Source organism: Chlorocebus sabaeus, chromosome 24 (assembly GCF_047675955.1).
Source record: "Chlorocebus sabaeus isolate Y175 chromosome 24, mChlSab1.0.hap1, whole genome shotgun sequence".
NCBI lineage: Eukaryota > Metazoa > Chordata > Mammalia > Primates > Cercopithecidae > Chlorocebus > Chlorocebus sabaeus.
Genome location: NC_132927.1, coordinates 28,329,520 through 28,342,690, shown reverse-complemented (window position 1 = coordinate 28,342,690; position 13,171 = coordinate 28,329,520). Strand labels below are relative to the sequence as shown.

The 13,171-nt window shown below is 38.4% G+C and overlaps 1 protein-coding gene across 4 annotated transcripts in view; it reads right to left on the bottom strand.

Moving 5' to 3' along the window:
• Positions 1–13,171, bottom strand: part of GNG2 (G protein subunit gamma 2) — a 128,429-nt gene that overhangs the window by 91,928 nt on the left and 23,330 nt on the right. For 3 of the 4 annotated variants that reach the window (XM_007986686.3, XM_007986688.3, XM_007986685.3), the window contains exon 2: positions 5,728–5,768. The exons of the other annotated variant lie outside the window; for it this stretch is intronic. The gene's annotated coding sequence lies outside the window, so the exon portion shown is untranslated. The remainder of the gene's footprint in view (positions 1–5,727; positions 5,769–13,171) is intronic. 4 annotated transcript variants of the gene reach the window in all.

Sequence of the window (13,171 nt, the reverse complement as noted above, 5' to 3'; positions counted from 1 at the left end):
ACAGCATAAGAACTTGATGTGTTTTCAATTCTTCTGAAACTTGTTGATTCACAAAAATCAGTAAAGATTTGAAGCTGAAATGAGGCTAGTCTTAGCAAAATGAAACCAGGATTGAAAGTCCTGAAAGGAAGAAACCCAAAAAGAGATTGAGGAAAAAGTCAAAATAATTCACAATTCTGTCCAGGCCCCATCCTTGTCAGAAGGCCAGATTCTACTTCAATGACTGATAGTGCTGAATCTTTTTTGGAAAGGAAAAAAAAAAAAAAAAAAAAGAATTGAAATATGCTTTGGATCCACCAAGTAGGAAATTTTGGAAGACAGGAAACAATCAAATATATTAAAAAAACAAAAAAAAACAAAAAAGTCTTCCAGCTCCTAAAAGTCAAATGCCTATTCTAGGGAAGGTAATTTATTGTTCTTTCAAGTACGATTACAGTTCTCTTTGCTTAGTCCTAATGATTTAGAGAACAAAATTCTCCAAAGAAAAGCCACAGAAATGTAAGGGATGAGGCCCCAGGACCTTCAGCTTCCCTGGTTTCTCAGTGTGGCTTTGCTATGGATGATGTGGGCAGAGTACCGCAGAAGCAGTGTGGAAAGGCCCAGCAAGTGTCTTTACCCAGATGCAGCAACTTTACATGGGGGTAAGTGGCTCATGCTCCACTGCTGGGAGGTCAGGAAGCGCCATGTTCTTAGAACCAAATAAGACTCCAAGATATGATCCACTCCAATCCCCTCCCCCTGGGCATTCAAGATAGTCTTCCTAATACTTACCTCTTCTTGAACAGTCTCTGCTATCTCTTAGCGGGGAAAAGTTCAATTTTGCTCTATGAAAGGCAAGATTAAATCTAAGAGAGCTCTGCGCTGCATTGGCAAACTTGGGTTTTATAACTTCCATGCAGGCTGACAGGCTGAAAAAGATTCGGGGAGGTCCTGTGGTCACCTCAGTAACAAAGCTTTTAAAGCTTCCATCATCAGAGGCAACGTGCAGAAGCCTGCTGGTAACACAGGAGAACTGGAAGGGCAGCGAGGGCTTGTGACTATAAACGTGGCTGCTGCTTCTCAGTTCTGAGTCTTAGGGGGCTGTTTTGGTCTTTTTAAGCTGGTCTGAACAAACATGCATATATAGATATAGATTTTCCAAAAGAGTTAGATTAACCCCTGTTTTCAACCCAGATATTATGGGATATGATCATTATTTGGTTCACTCAAAATTTATATTTTAACAATGCATCAATGTGACAGTTACTTTCTATTAGAGTCATTTTGTTAGGCATCTGGAATGACCAACTGTCCTGATTTGCCCCGGATTCTCCCAGGTTTAGCACCGATAGTCCTGTGTCCCAGGAACGCCCTGTCTTGGCAAATAAGGGCAGTTTGTTGCCCTGCTGCTAGCTCTAGGTTTGGACTTCAGGTCTGTATTGCTGAAGTGTCTAAAAGTGGATTTTAAGAGGACTTGCTACAAAAAAAAAAAAAAAAAAAAGCTGAAAAATTTTAAATCTTCACCATAAATTTCCAGCCATATTCTACTCAAAAGATGATTTTTTTAAAAAAACAACCCAATGATCGATCTCATATACCAGGCAAGAAATGGTTTCTTACTTTGTGGGGATGACTTAATAATGTATGGAGGAAATTATACCATACCTAGAAATTGGCTATAATAAATACCACTCCAGTGAGGTTCTGTATTATTATGTTATTTTTTCCTCCAATTTCCACATTTTAAAGCCTAATAAATAATACATAAAATGACAGGCAGACATAACAGCATAAAATAAAAACCTCACATTTCTTTAGTTCTATTCAAGACCTTGTAACCTGTACACTGTAGGCAAACCCTCCAGAGTTGGAGAAATGATGAAAGTAGCATACTCTCTAGGGGTCACACCTGTAGTACCCAAAAGTCTGGCCAAGAAAGAATCCATTGGACTTCAACCTGTCCCCTTGATCCAATGCCAGATACTTCAAGAAAACCAAAAGGCTTCAGTACCTGGACCTGCAAAGTGAGAACTGTAGAGTCAAGATGAGAATTGGCTTCATCAATATTGGAAATGTTAACGTTTTAATACTATACAGTTAGACATTAGATGGTCTGCTATCTGAAGCATTTCCACCGTGCTGAAGAATTAGTCTCTTTGACCTTGTAGTAGGCAGAATAACAGGTCCCAAATATGTTCAGTCCTAATCCCAGGAACCTGTAAATACATATCCTTACAGATAAAGGGACCTCAAAGATGTGATTAAATGGAGGCCCTGGTGATGAGGAGATTAGCCTGGCTTATCCAGGTATGTTCAATCTTATCATAAGCATCCTTAAAAAATCAGAGAACCTTTCCTGGCTAAAAATTAAGAAGATGTGACTATGGTAGAAAGACACAGAGAGAGACAATGCTACTGGCTTTGAAGATGGAGGAAGCTCTAGAAGCTGTAAAAGGCAAGGAAATAAATCCAACCCAGAGAGCCTTCAGAAAGAAACACAGTCCTATTGAAACTTTGCTTTTAGCCTGGTGAAATCCCTATAGAATCTAACCTACAGAATGGTAAGATAATCCATTTGTGTTGTTCTAAGCCACTAGGTTTGTAATAATTTGTTGCAGCAGTCATAGAAAACTAATACATCTTTTATCACAGTTGCTGTTCAATAATGCCTGGGTAGTATTTTGCTTCTAACCTCAATATTTGACCATTACCTCATGTTTAATTTGCTTCCATGTGTATACTTTGAAAACTAAATTTAGCACTAGACCAAATATTCTGAAAATCCCCCTGACAGTACAGAATGATACTTCCTTTTACTTGTCTACTTTGTTTAGCTTCTTGCCTTTGTTAGCACAGAGACTACTTACATCAGGAACTACTGAGCATAACTGAAACCACTGATTTTGTGTGAAGGAAAAATGCTTTTAGGTGAGTGGAAAATGGCAAATAACCTCTTTAAAGTTGTGTACAAAGACACGGTAGTTCACCATGTTCACAATGTCTCCCTAGAGTGCTCTGGATGTCACAATGACTGGAAGATGCCACAGCCTTTTGTGAACCAAGGACAGGGATACCAAAGAGGATAATGAAGAATTGTCCCATTGGACGTGCCAGCAAACTCCATTGACAAACTCTGCTTGGATTGATTTGAAAAATTTAAGCATACTTACTAGCATGACAGAAATCAACTCAAAGAACATCAGATACTTATAAAAGAGTCATTATTAGTAGCATTTGATAGAATATGGGATGTCTCAGCCCTCACCTAAAAGATATTAGGTGCTTAAATCCAAAAGAACTTGACTATAGGGCAGCAAAAGCGATACGTGGTCTTACAAGCACACATGCACAAAGGGTTTTCTTCCAAACAGCTCTAGACCAGAGATTCTCAACCCTGGCTGCACGTTAAGGTCACCTGGGGAGCTTTAAGGAACACCTATAGATGTTCAGGCCCCAACCATGGAGATTCTGATTCAGCTGGTCTGGGTAGGGCCTGGAATTAGGGTTTCTAGATGCTCCCCTGGAGGCTCCGACATGCGGCCAGGACCGAGAACCACTGCTCTGTCCGTAGGGAGCAGCCTCCTGCACATACTCACATGAATGTGGCTGCTCCACAGATTTGAATCAGTTCTTCCTTCCTGTTTTGTAGTACAGTTATCACCACCCATTCATTGTTCCAAAAAAAGAAATCTGGGAGTTATTCTAGATGTCTTCCTCTCCTTTACTTCTCACCTTTAATCAACAATTCCCTCAGTTCTCCCAAATCCAGCCCAACATTTCCAGACCCAAGACCTCCAGTGGTCTCCCTTCCATTAGTCTCTCCCCACTTCTCTGCTGCCTAAGGAATTATCCTGTAAAAAAAATTCTGATTGTGTGCCCTTTTCTGCCTCTCTACTCAGCAGAGAAAATTCAAACTCTGGAGCCTGCCCCTTAGGGTCCCTCCCAGGCTTCACCAGCCTTCTTCTCTAGCCTCATCTCCTCAGTTGGCTACTCTCTGGCCACACCCTGGCCACCCTAAATTTCTAAAGCTTCCTGGAATAGTCATGCCCTCTGGGGCCTCTGTGTACCCTTACACGTGATTTCCTATTCTTGGAATGCCCTTCCCTACTTCTCTGACTGAAGGCACCTCATGGATAGCTCAAAGACCCCTTTCCCTTCAAGCTTCTTGCCCTCCCCATCTTGGTTCTCTCCTCCAGCAGCATCCACCACACCCTGTTCCCACCTTACTAAGCTGGACACAAGCACCTCCTTCTTTACACACTTTTCTCCTCTGTGAGACTGAACAACTCTGGGCCAAGGCCTGTGTATTTTTCATGTTCATATTCCCAGTATCTGGCATGCATTCTTTTGTCCATTCATTCAACAGTTTTATTAAATATATAACAAGTGCCAGACACCTTGCTAGATGCTGGAGGCAAATGGTTAGTAAGTTATTTGCTATTCTGGCTCTCGCAGAGCTTATATTCTTGAAAGGGAGGCAGATGGCTGGATGAGTGTTTGTGGTGAAACAGGAAGGTCCATCAGAGGATTGGGAGCTTTGTTTTGTTTTATGCTTGCATGTTTCCAGTATATTCAAAAGTGAAGAAATGTCAAAAACAGGTTTCAAAAATTATGGCATATTCTGAATGTTTACATTTGACAGAGTTGTATGATGAAGGCCATTGTTTCATTGTCAGTACATCTCTGACAGATCACCTCATTTGGAGATATCCAAAGTCCAAATTTGCAGACCTTATAAACATGAGTTGAGGAAAATTGATCCTCTTATCCTAAGGTCTGATACCTAGTCAACATAAAATAAATACCTGCTGAATGCATAAATGGATGGATGATTAGCTCCAGTAAAGCAAGTCAGGTTATGAGTAGATTTTATTTTTTATTAGCATTTGCTGTATTCTCTAAACAGTTATGTAAATAAACAATTAAAAGCCCAACAATTCAACAAGTGCCCATAATCCAATGGGGAAAGAAAAGAAGTAGGTAGAGGTATAAATGAAACAATTCCAGCCACGAGTTGACAACTGTTGAAATTGGGTGATGGAGATGTAGGAGTTCATTATATTATTCTCTCTACTTTGGTATATGCTTGGCATTTTTTATAATGAAGTTACTTTTTAAAATGTGGGGGGGAATCTAAGTCATTGACTACAGGAAACTGTGTATCTTGGAGTAGGCAAACACATTATCACCTGTCTAGGATTATAGTTACCTTTCAAGTCTACAAGATTCAAATGCTATAGCTAGCTCCAAAAGCTAAGTAAGCTTCTTCAAGATGAAACACCTACAGCATTAGATTGACCTTTTGTTGTTGTTGTTGCTGCTGCTGCTGGAAAAGCCCTTACAATGTTTACAACCATCTGTTAAGAATAGGGTTTACTTTTTTCTGACCTAATCCGCCTCATCTGAGGTTTTATCTTGCACAGGGTATGCCCTCAATGTCTGCCACCTATTAATTATGTTTGTGCCATAGGGATACATTCTGTTAAGGCAGCACCCTCAAAGGCTCTCCAACTCAGGTATTTAGAAGAAAATGAAAAAATTCTGGATGAAAATCAATTTTAAATATTATTAAAGACAGTCATTTTTTCTTTAAATCCTGAAGTCATGTCACTATTGATAAGGACTCTATGACTGTTTCTTTCAATAAAACATCACACATTTTCATCTATAGACCACTTAACATTTTTTTTCCTCATTAAGTTCTGGTTAAATTCAAGATTCTAGAAGAAAATATTTCAGAATTCTTACCTCTTCAGTTCCTAAAGCCTGAGGCTCACTGGCAGATCTGGCTGTTAAGAAAGCAGAGAGAAAAATGAATTTTTTAAAAGGAAAAATAACATGATACACAAGAGCTGGATGAGCAGAATGAATGAAGTTTCTGACACGGGGGTGGGTGGTAATGGCAGTACAGTTATAAGGGCAGGAGGTCTCACAGGTTTACGTTTCAGAGCCTAGAAATGAACCTTTTATTAACTCTTTTCCTTTTAAGAAATAGATTTGTGAAATTGGAGTCCCTTTCTTTGTGAAATCCCCTAGCATGCAAGAAAACACGAAAACACAAAGCCCACTTAGGAAACTAGACGAAGCAGGGTTCTTGGTGGGAGAGGCTGTATACCAATGGAATGAATAAGAACAATCTTTCCTTCTGACCTAACCTAATTTGCTCCGAGCAGGACCAAAGCAGCAGAGACCAACACAGTCTTGTTCCAGGTATTAGGGACAGAGTTTGAGTGCATACAGTTTGCGTGTATCTGGCCCTTTAGGAGGGTGGAGAGGACACGTTGGTGTTTATGAGTATCTTTGGCACCCAAAGCTTCAAAAGGCTGTTTAGAAGTAGAAGACACCTATGCCCTTAGCCACTAATGACCTCTGTGGCTATCGAGCAGAGGTGGCCTACTTTTATCCAGTGCCGAGTGTGGTTCCTACGGGAGAAAGTTCCTGCGCAGATGAGCTTCTTTATTCCTGAAAAGCTTTACAGCGCTCAGCTCAAAGGGAATCGCTAAAGCCTCAAGGAACACTTTCCCATTCCTATTTTGCTGTGTCTGAGAACAAAGAGATATCTCATATCTAGAATATTATGAATGAGGGTGGAACTCAGATTCACAAGGGGTTCTAGGACCAAACGAACATCAGTATCTCCAGAGGCCTCACATTACTTGAGACTGGCATGTGTGCTACAATGTCAACCCAACCAATTATATTCCCAGACTACCATAGGGGCCATACGTTTTTAAATGGGCTAAAGTTATTAGAAAACCATTATCTCATGATTAACAACAGCAAAAAGGAAAACAAACAAACAAACAAAAAAAGAGCCAAGGGCTAAAAACAACTTATTTTCAGAGAAGGAACCCTAGAGTAACAAAGACTAGGTGGGACACGCAAAATAAGCCTGTTCAAGGGGGTTCTGGACCCGGCACTCATTTGTTATTGGTGTTAGTGGAAGCCGGCACAACTTCTCTCGAAAGCCGTCTGGTCTTGTTTATCAAGAAACCCAAATATGCTCTCAATCATTGTTTTAGTGATGCTACTCCATGAGGTTAACCAAAACAAACTCAAAATGTGGACAAAGAAGAATTATCAAGGTGTTAGAAATAGCCTAAATATCAATAATTCAACCTATTAAGTAAAACAGAAACTCCATATGATAAAATTTTAAAACAACGAATACAAGAAATTTAAATGGGCCAGGTGCAGTGGCTCATGTCTGTAATCCCAGCACTTTGGGAAGCCAAGGAGGGAGGAACACTTGTGTATGGGAGTTCGAGACCAGCCTGGGCAACATAGCGACACATGTTCTCTACAAAAAAAGTCAAAAGTTAGCCGGGCATGTTGACGCACACCTGTGGTCCCAGCTACTTGGAAGGCTGAGGTGGGAGGATAGCTTGAGCCCAGGAGAGTGAGGCTGTAGTGAGCCATAATCATGCTACTGTACTCTAGTCTGGGTGACAGAGTGAGATGCTGTCTCAAAAAAGAAAAAAAGCTTTAAATGATGAAAAAATGCATTTTATATTCTCTTTTTACTTAACTTTATTTTAAAATTAATAAATACTGTTACTTTAAAAAGTAACTTAAAATAAGGTTACTTTATTATGAAGTAAAGAGAATATAAAATGCCTTTTCGTCACTTAAATTTTAAAGTAAAAATATAAAATATTACATATAGTGTGAACTCAACAATTTTCTAATATACATATTTACATATATTAATATTTTTTAAATATATATTTTTCTAATATATATGTACTAACATATATATTATATACATACATATATAATATATGATGTATTATATAACACATTTTCTAGTATAATTATACACAGTATCTTTCTAATACATAAAGACTAGAAGAAAATACATCAAAATATAAACAATATGTTTTCTCTGTTCAATAGAATAACCAAAGTGGCAGAAATTGCTAGATATATCCCAACATCTGCTCTTGTCTTCTTCCATGGTTTTAATAGAATTCTAAGCTAAGCACCTACATATCAATAATAGTTACCTTCCTCAACCTCCCTTGCTGCTAGGTATGTGGCCATGTGACAAAATTCAATGGTACAGCATCAAAAGTGGTATGTGTAACTTCTGGGTCACAGCTTCCCCTTCTAACTTCTTCCATCCTGCCCGTTATAGCAGAGCCTTTATGGCAAGCCACATTAGATGATGAAAGTGAGAGAAACCTCATAGGAATGATAGAACAACAGGATAGAAGGAGCCTGGGTTCCTGCATGATCTTGTGGAGCATAGCTACTTTGCCAGTCCTGGGCCATCCACATCTGGATTGTTACATTAAAAAGAAGTAACTTCTAACTTATGTTAGCCACTGTGAACTCAGGCCTCTGTTACATGTAGTTCAACTAACAATTTAATTAATAGATGGGGCCATTTTAATTTTTTCTTTCAAATTTTCAATAATTTCCACATTTTTCAATAATCAGTATGAATTACTTTGCTGATCCGAAAAAAACTAAGTTTTGCTTACTAATATTAAGAAAATTAAACATAGTATAAAGTTTGGGCAACATATGCCTTCTTTCCACATAGGAGAGGAAAAACGAAATCTATAGTTTAAAAAGTTCTGCTTTAAAATCTGATTGAGGCATACTCTAAGCAGTAAAACTTTAGTCAATGCATTATAATTATTCATTACAGAGGATACCCAGACTTTTTTTTTTTTTTTTTTTTTTTTTGAGACAGGGTCTTGCTCTGTCACCCAGGCTGGAATGCAGTGGTGTGAACGTGGCTCACTGCAGCCTCAACTTCCTGGGCTCAAGCAATCCTCCTGCATCAGCCTCCCAAGTAGTAGCTGGGACCACAGGTGCACACCACAACGTCCAGCTAATTTTTTTTTTATTTTCTATAGAGACAGGTGTTTCTACATTGCCCAAGCTGGTCTCAAACTCAGGAGTCAAGCAATCCTCCTGCCTCAGCCTCCCAAAGTGCTGAGAGTACAGGCATGAGCCAATACACCCAGCCAGACTTTTTTTTTCTTCTTTTTTTTTGAGATGAAGTTTCGCTCTGTCACCCAGGCTGGAGTGCAGTGGTGTGATCTCGGCTCACTGCAACCTCCTCCTCCCAGGTTCACGCCATTCTCCTGCCTCAGCCTCCCAAGTAGCTGGAACTACAGGCGCCCGCCACCACATCCGGCTAATTTTTTGTATTTTTAGTAGAGACAGGGTTTCACTGTGTTAGCCAGGATGGTCTTGATCTCCTGACCTCGTGATCCGCCCACCTCGGCCTCCCAAAGTGCTGGGATTTCAGGTGTGAGCCACAGTACCTGGCCCCAGACTTCTTAAAGTGAATTTAGAAACATTCTTCAAAACAGATTTGTGTGTACACTCATACCTTTAATTTAAGGGTGCTGTTGGTTCTTCACATGGAATCATACTGGATTTCTCCTACAGTAATTCCACTGGCCCATGAATTTGGTTGACTGTCCATCAACCAAGTGTATGCTTTGATTTTATTTTCCCTTGGAGTAGTAATAGATTTGGCAGAGCTCACATAACCTTCCTGGTCTCCTTTGTGTCCCACAGGTCTGCATTATAAGATGACTGTCCAAGATAAAGGAGTCATACCCAGTCCGTAAAATAGAGAAACGATATCTTGCCTATTTGGGAATCAGATCTGAAACAATGGCTTCATTAAAACCAGCCTCTAACCATATTAGAATAATATGCTGAGATCATTTAAACCTGTAATAATGTTCATCAGCAGCATTTGGTGCCTTTTAGAGGATCATTAAAACCTTGTGCAGAGGCACACAAGACACTCCACAAGGTTGACTTTAGAGACTTACATGAAGTCATATATCAGAGAAAGAAACTATTTTCCCCAAGAGAATGCCAAATGATCCTTTTCTCCCTTGTGAACCACAATATCCAACACTAATATGACTAACCTATATTCAATAACAAAGGCAGGATGCCAGGGTTTCTTCACTTCCCTCTCAGAATGACTGTGCCAGTACATTCTTGAGAAACCCCTTCACTCTCTCCTGCAGTAGGCAAATTGAAGCTAATAGTCAAAGCTCTGAATTCTGTTTCTCTCCCCCTCTTGCCTTTGCAGGAACATAAGCAAGCCAACTCAACAGGCCTAATTACCATGGTAACAACATGCACCGTGATTATGAGTGTGTTTGTTTTTAAAAATGACTCACAGATTGTTCCCCCAGAAGCCCCAGACACACAGGTTTCTGGCTGGTTTATAAAATCCATCTGAAGTTTTCTTGCACATATCTTGTGCCTATTATCATAACTGGTGTGATGAAGAGAGATTCATCAAATATGCCTTTCTCCTTAAGGATGAAAAAACCCATTTTGTTCCTTAAACACTCCAAGATTAATCAATTTAAACCTCAGGTTTATAATGAAATTAATTTGAGTTTGTACACTGGAGATAATTAATCTGTTCCTAATTTAAATAATTAAGGTATTTCATAATGTGGTTTTAGAGACCCAAATGAAATAATCAGGTGAAATAAACGCAGTGAAAAATATAAAATAAAACAGTCTAAATCTACAGTATTTCATAATGTGGTTTTAGAGACCCAAATGAAATAATCAGGTGAAATAAACTTAGTGAAAAATATAAAATAAAACAGTCTAAATCTACAGTATTTCATAATGTGGTTTTAGAGACCCAAATGAAATAATCAGGTGAAATAAACTTAGTGAAAAATATAAAATAAAAGTCTAAATCTATGGGTACATGACCACATGTAAAGTGTTATAAAAGAATAGATGTCAGTCTTAATACCAAGACGTTTTTAAACAAATCTACAAAACAACAGCATTTATTTTAAAAATGCAAACATGAAAGAGTCCAGACATTTGGAGAACTGTGGACTACTTCCACTCATCTATTCAATAAATATCATTTTAGACCCTCTATGTACTAAGCACCATTGTTTATAACTGGAACATCACAATAGGGCTTAGGGAAGACTATTTTCTCACGGGAGGCAAAGGCCATGGGCATGGCTCGGTGCGTTATCTTCTCTTAGGGAGCTCCTTTGCTTCACAAGGCACCATTCTGGGTAAGGTTATCAGTGAGAGGGAACATTACCTAATGATTATACCAGGCCTGGAGTTCAGAGTCCTAACATCGGCATCACAGTGGACTCCCTCAAAACAAATAAAACATATATATGCTAGTAATTTTAATATGTTGATTTCTTCTGTGTGAAGTGGAAATAAACCCTATTTTAAAAGAAATTTAAATGGAATTTATATAAATCTATTTCACTTAAATCCCTTGATGCTAACATATATTACACAGACACACACACACCACACACACAGATACACATACAAAATAGTCATTTAAAATTACTATATTCAAATATCTACTGTACTGTAACCAATAATATATTTTTTTCTCTAGAGTTTGAAGGGCAAACCAGATTGTTTCAATCCGTATAGGCTAGGTTATATTGTGGCAACAACTCAAAAACTCTCTGGCTTATTTGAGCAAAGCTTATTTCTCACTTTCTCTCCATGTCCACTGCGGTTTGGCAGAGATGATCTTTGTGTTGTCTTGACTGTTCGACCCAGGCTTAAGAGTGCAGAGACCACTTCTATCCTTCAACCATGGCACTCACATGCTGGTTCTGATGGCTTCTTCCAGGAAGTGACACACCTCACTTCTGTTCACTTCATCAGCCAAGGCAAGGCATGTGGCCACACCTAACCAAAGCAGACTGGGAAGTGGAAGCCTATCCTGAGTTGGAAAGGAAAACTGGAGATATTGATAGCCAAGCACATGGAATCCTGAACAAATAGCACAAACCCAGACTAACACTTCATGAAGCCAAAACGACATCCGACGATAATAGGCTTCCTTCGGGGATGCCTTATTCCAAGGTCTGAGCACCTATGATTAATGTTGGGCCATAGCAATCATTTCTGCAGAATCTGGTGCAAATCCCTTGGATAGAATAAAAGATAGTCTACTGCAGACTTGTGGTAATAATAACTTATACTAATAATAGATTCATTTTGAATAATTACGTTACAATTCAGGCACCTTGCTAAGTAAACATTTCACATTTATTAAGTAATTTTCTCCTGACAGTTTTGTGAAGTAGATATCATCTTATTTCCCATTTTATAGATGAAGAAGCTGAGGCATAGGAAGCTTAGGAAACTTGCCCAAGTAATTCTGACTCTAAACCAATGTCCTTTAACTACTACGCTCTCCTACGTGCTATCTTTGAATGTTACTTTTCCACACTTCAGTATTTTATGATTATTTTAAGATGAAAAAGAAAAGACTAGTTGGACCATATATATATATATATATATATATATATAAATATATATATATATATATATTTTTTGCCTAGGACTTTTCACCTCTACTTAAATTTTTCTTATTTTAATTTTAAAAGTCATAACACTATTTAATATCAACTTTTTTCTAAAGAAAAAATAAAAATGTCAGTAAAATGCCTTAATGCCCATATACAGCAATGTTCCCTAAACACAACCATCATTCATGAGGTTTAAAAAAACGGCAAAGGATCAATTTAGTTTTCCTAAATAAAGCCTCTAAAATGCAAGAAAATGAAAGTGAGGGGTTTTTTTCGGTTTAAATTTTTTCACAATTTTTCTTATATGGTTCTAATATAGATCAGATAAATACTCTCCTTAAACAGAGCTCTGTTGGCAAAGTCTAGAATTAACTTACTTTCCTGTCTAAAAATGCAAATCTAAGAGTAGGAAGCACTCCATCATTTATTTAAAAAAGTACTCCTACCATTAATGCTTAGTCTGTTATGATGAACATGCACAGAAATACACCTTAGAGACAAGTAGTCAAAACACTGTAATGACAGCAGTTCCACTGAAATTTCCCTTTTTCACTATTGCTGCTTCACATACATAGCCTCTGAAATATAATGCCAAAGTAGGAGGTAGCAACCATAAAGAGAATGTAACAATAATGGAACTGTATATGCTGCCTCCGGAGCTGGAAAGTGGAAACTATTTTCTAAATAACTCATAATCAGAAATTCCAGAGATGATCCATTCTTCTTTACAGGTACTGTAATCAACAAAATACCTACCTCTCTAGAGAAAACAAGGTTTCCATTTAAGTTTGACAGATACTATACACAGAACCCTTGGCGTCTCTAGCTCATTACTTGGCCCAGGGTAGATTTTTCCGTAGACCAAATTGATTTAA